The 6,000-nt window shown below is 43.9% G+C and overlaps 1 pseudogene; it reads left to right on the plus strand.

The window, feature by feature from the left end:
* LOC139436835 (coatomer subunit gamma-1-like) overlaps positions 1-5,379 on the plus strand; it is a 30,573-nt pseudogene extending 25,194 nt beyond the window's left edge.
* Positions 5,380-6,000: the final 621 nt, after the last annotated feature.

Here is a 6,000-nt window from a genome sequence, read left to right on the forward strand (position 1 = left end):
CATTTAAAAAATGGGAAAAAGATTTGAACAAATGCTTCTCCAAAGAAGAAATACAAATGGCTAAAAAGCACATGAAAAAATGCTCAAAATCACTAGCTATTAGGGAAATGTAAATCAAAACTACAATGAGATACCATCTTACTCCCATAGGACAGCTATCAAAAAAACAGAAGACTATAAGTGCTGGAGAGGATGTGGAGGAATGGGAACACTCATCCACTGCTGGTGGGAATGTAGAAGGATCCAGCCATTCTGGAGGACTGTTTGGTGGTTTCTCAAAAAGTTAGCTATAGATTTGCCATATGACCCAGCAATTCCACAGCTGGGTGTATACCCAGAAGATCTGAAAATAAGGACACAAACCGATATATGCACACCAATGTTCATAGCAGCATTATACACGATTGCCAAATGATGGAATCAACCCAAATGCCCATCAATGGATGAATGGATAAGTAAAATGTGGTATGTACACACAATGGAATACTACTCAGCTATAAGAAAGAACACTAAAAAAACCCAAAAAACAAAAAACAAAAAACATTTAGGGGTCAACCAATAAAATATTTTATGACACACACACACACACACACAAAAAAAAAAAGAAGGAACACTGTGCAAACACATGTGATAACATGATAACATGGATGAATACTGAGGACCTTATATTGAGTGAAGCAAGCCAGGCATTGAAGGACAAATACTGCATGACCTCTCTGATATGAAACAAGCAAACTGAGCTGTGTCATAGAGCTAAAGTCTGGAAGATAGGCTTAAAGGAATCTGGGGGGATGAGGAAGGTTGTGAGCTGACACCTACATGGGTGAAATCTATGACAAGCTGGAGGTATGTATTTGTACAGGGAAAGAATAAGATGGGGGCATAGAGATACCTTTGGGTGGGGCTTTGTGGGCTTGAGGGAGGCTAGGGTTGTGAGGATGGGTCAGATGACCCAAGGAATTGGGGGGAGGGCTGAGGGGAACCATTGAATATGGGACAATGTCAGGTATATGGTTGAAACTAGCGTTGAGAAAACTCTTTAGAAAATATAATAAGGAAGGATCACATGTTTAATAAGGGGGGCATCTGGTACAAGGGCAAGCTTCTAGGCAATATGTGAGTGATCATTTTGTCACAGTGTGTTATATCATTGGGTGGAGACCCATACAATGAGTGTGAAGGTGGACCCACATCCTGGGGAGTTCTGATGTTCCCAAAGAGAGGAAATTGTGTCTCTTGAGAGGATTTCTGGCTCCCAGTTAGTTAGGGCAGGCAACTATGTCAAGCCCTCAGCATTGTTGCAGTATCTATAAATCTAATTCCCCAAGTAGTGAAGCTTGAGTGTCATGGTGTGCCCTGAGGGGAGGGGATAGAGGTATAGCATGGATGGAAGCAGGGAACTGGGGGGCAATGGAAGTGCTCCACAAGATCATGCAATGATGAAAACATCAACTTACATCTAAAGTGTATAAAAGTCTATAAACTAAAATGTAAACTATAATGTAAAACATAAGGAAACTAAAAATTTAGAAATTTGTACAGTCTAAAATATAAACAATAATGTAAACCAAAATGGAACCATATTTGATAGCTATGTTTCTAAATTTGTACATCACCTGCAGCAAGTATAACATGAACATGTAAAGAGATCATTGTTGGGGAAAGGGGAAAAGGGTTTGATGTTGGATATCTGGGAGTCCTCTATTTTGTGTATGTGAATTACTGTGATCTAAAACTTTTTTGAAGACAATATTAAAAATTAGGAAAAAAAAGAGAAAGGATGTAGACACTGAGGAAGAAATGAAAATGTCTTGCCACAGTACATACAGGGCAATGCCTATTACAGTGATGAAAGGCAAAATGTTAGAAACAAAGCTTTATAATATTTTTCATTTTATTAATACACCAATTTATTTTTACTTTATTTTAGTATTTCTAAATTACTATGTATTCTATTTCTAAACTTTAAACTCATCACTGTATTTCAATTTCCTCTTAATTGAATTTGGCAATATATTAGGATTCATTGTTGAAGAAGTTTTGGACCACAGAGAGGTTCAACTCTGGCAGGGGAGGAACTCTGGTGTGGGGTGTTATTGATGGGGGGCACATGGGTGGGCATGTATATAGGGAACATAAATATGTTAGGATATATGTTGGGTATTTTTATAGTAGTTACAGCTACAAACATCAACTGAGGGACTACTGAGTTCCCACCCAGCGAGCTCTGTCACATTCCTCAATGGAACAACAATAATCCCCCAAGTGCAATGGCAAGGATCAAAAGGAAGAATGGACCAATAATGAGCCCTTGATACTGATGACTATGCCCCTGGAGCCTGTGTGCCTGAAATATGAACTAGGCCTAGAGCTGTAGGGTGCCTAAGAGTTACCTCCTGAGAGCCTTCATGTTGCTCAAATGTGGCCACTCTCTAAGCCAAACTCTATATGTAAATGCATTACCTTCCCCCCAACATGGGACATGACTCCTGGGGATGAACCTCCCTGATGCCAAGGGATTACTACCAATCACTAACTGGAGAAACAACTAGAAAGAGACCTTGAATAAAAGGGTCAACTCAGACCAGCAGAATATCTCAGCCTACATGTTGGATCAAGTGTTAAAAACTGCTCTTTGACCTTGAATGAAAGGGGGAAATGGCAAAGACAAATGAGCTGATGTGGTTAAGAGTCTTCCAAAAAGAGTTGGGAGGTCATCAGAGGGGTCGCACTTACGCACACCTCAGCAGGACCCCAGAAAAAGCCAAAATAGATACAACCCTAGGTACTGGTTCTCCTGAAGGCTATGGAGATCCACAGGGCATATAATCATGGCAGATGGATTTGGAGCTCTGTGCCATGTCAGAGGGCCCTACTTTGGAATTTGTGCTCCTGAGAGTGATGGAGCTGGACTCAGATGTGACTTTTCTACACATGTGTCTTCTCTCACTTTTACTGAACCTGTGATTGGCACTAGGGATGGTCCATACTCAGCAGACTTGAATCTCTGGACTGCCCATGTGCCAGCTGGACCCTGAGCCTCAGCAGAGTGGCAACTCCTACTCTCTGATTCGTTGGTGTTACCCAGGTCAGCTAACAGGGAGGTGAAGATGGTCAACCCCCACACCAGGGAATCAAGAGTGCCTACAACTGTAAGCAAGAATTGCATCCATCATCCACATGGAATCTAAGCCCCTTCTTGATCTAGAGGTGGAGGGGACATCGCCATCCCAGGGTTCACAGAATGGAGGAATAAAATATGGACTAGAGTGGACTTACTGATATCCTACTATAAAACTATTGTGATGAGTAATAGAAGAAATTTTAGCATCGAGGTGGAGAAAGTGGCCACAGTAGTTACTGACCACAGGGAGAGGGTAGAAGAGATGTGATGTGGGGGCATTTTTAGGATTTTGAATTGCCTTAATGATATTGCAGGGTCAGATGCTGGACTTTATATATCCTGCCATAACCCACTGAATGTACTGGGGGAGAGTGCAAACTACAGGGTAAACTATTATCTGTGTAGTGTAGCAGTGCCCCAAAATGTGTTCACTGAGTGCGATGAGGGTGCCGCAATGTTGAGGGAGGTTGTTGGTGTGGGAGGAGTGGGGTGAGGGGTGGGGGGTATACAGGAACCTCACGTTCTTTAGTGTAACAGTTTTTTTGTGATGTATTTATCTTAAAAAAATACAATTTATAAAAATGATGTGGTGGGGAGTTGGGAGTGGGTTATATGGGAACCTCTTATGTTTTTTGTTTTTTTTTAATGTTTTTTTAATGTAACGTTCCTTGTGATCTATTAATTTAAAAAAATTTAAAAAAATAAAAAATATGTAGTATATGAAAAGACAGACAAAAAATGTTCAACAATAGTAGTGATTAGGGCAATGCAAATCAAAGCTACAATCAGATATCATTTCACACCTATTGGAATGGCAACTATTTAAAAGACAGAGAACTACAAGTGTTGGAGAGGATGTGGAGAGATAGGAACACTTATTCACTGTTGGTGGGAATGCAGAATGGTACAGCCACTGTGGAGGATTGTTGGGCAGTTCCTAAGGAAATTGTACTTTGATGTTTTCAATCCTGGACCTCGTACATATGAAGCAGGTGCACCACCACTGAGATACAGCAGTTCCCCTAGAACATTTTTTTGCAAGTTTGATACAGACTTGCCCTGTGACCCGGCAATACTACTGCTAGGTATATTCCCAGAGGAACTAAGAACAGTGACGTGAACAGATCAACACAGCAACGTTCATAGGGGCGTCCTTCACAACTGCCAAAAGATGGAAACAACCCAGGTGTCCATCAACTGATGAGTGGATAAACAAACTGTGGTGTATATACAGGATGGAATATGATGCTTCTGTAAGAAGAAACGAAGTCATGAAGCATATGACAAAGTGGGTGAACCTGAAGGACATTATCTTGAGTGAAATAAGCCAGACACAAAGGGGGGGCGGGGCTCGTGGGCCCCACGGGGTTAGAGCCTGAAGCCTCCGCAGATCAGTCCTGCTGGGGGCGGGGTCTGGGAGACCAAGTGGGGGTGCCCCAGGTGGGGCTTCGGGGTGGGCCGGGGGCTCGGTGGGGGCTGTTCTTTACCTGTCTCCTTCCCGCAGACTGTGAGCCCCTTATTAGTCTCCACCAACATGACCAAGCACCTGCACCTCGGGCTGCTGGTGAAGGACCCCCGAGACCTCGCTCGGGAGGCCCTGGACTCCCTGGGCCTCTCCTCGCACACCTCTGGGTGCCTGAGCCACGCTGTGCAGGTGCCTCTGGGGGCAAAGGCAGAGGCTGATGGGGCGTTCCGTGGTGAAGGCCACTGGGCCCCAGAAGGGGGAGACGCCCCGAGGAGGGGAGGTCCCTGCCCTGGGCTGGGGACAGGGTGGGGGGTGGAGAGGGCGGAGGGCCAAGAGTGGGCCTGATCCCCACGTGGCTCCTTCCAGCACTTCCTGCTGCATTTCTTCCTTCTCAGTTGGCTTCCTGTCAGTTGGTGCGGAGACAGCTTTCTATCGCTGTAGTCTGGACCAAAGGAGGGTGTGGTCGACGGCACCACGTGTCCGTCTCCTCAGATATTTCCTAACCTTCGCCTAATGCTGGAAAACACAGGCTTCACCGACCCCTCCCCTGACGGTTTCCACTCCAGAAATACGGAGCCACTAAAACATTGTCCTTTCCAATCCCTCTTTTGCATATGGCAAACCAGTGAGCCCGTTGCAATTTACAAGCCCTAAGGTACCTGGAGGGGAACGAAGGGGGAGCCCAGGCTTAATAAAGCAGACCCCCCCCCCCCTCCCCCAGAGGGCAGGGCTCCTGCAGCAACTCCAGCACGAGCACTCCGGGCTTGAGCGCTCTATCACTTTACCGTAAATTCTGCTGCTGCTGTATGACTAGTCCTTGAATTCTTTCTCACTACTGTGTCAAAACCATCCCACCTGGGGGAGGTCCTTCTCCAAGACCTCTCGGCACGTCTCCGACATCAATAAGGGTGGCGCCTCAGAGCTCTGGTGGAAGGATGGGGTTTTACTGTGTGGGTCTGAGACAACTGTAGAGCCCCTGGTGGAAAAGCAAAAAATTATGAAAAGTATAAAATTACAAAGGTGATGACTACACAGGTTTCTGAATATAGAAAATCCACTGAATCATACACTTCAAACAAGTGGTATGCCAAGTATATCTTTTTTAAAAAAGAATTTACTGAAGTATATCATTCATATATGAATACATGTAAATACTAAGTGTATAGTAAAAGATGTGAGCTTACAAAACTAACCTGCATACCATCATACACGGCTCCCATACAACACCCCACGAGCAATACCTTGCATTGTTGTGGAACATTTGTTACAAATTATAAAAGAGCATCATCAAAATATTACTACTACCTATAGACCGTATCTTACATTTGGTGTATTTTCCCCCGTTACCATATTTTTTTATTCATAAACTGTCCAATATATCTAAAGCATACAATCAATGGCATTTAATATA

The sequence above is a fragment of the Dasypus novemcinctus genome, chromosome 18 (assembly GCF_030445035.2).
Source record: "Dasypus novemcinctus isolate mDasNov1 chromosome 18, mDasNov1.1.hap2, whole genome shotgun sequence".
Lineage (NCBI taxonomy): Eukaryota > Metazoa > Chordata > Mammalia > Cingulata > Dasypodidae > Dasypus > Dasypus novemcinctus.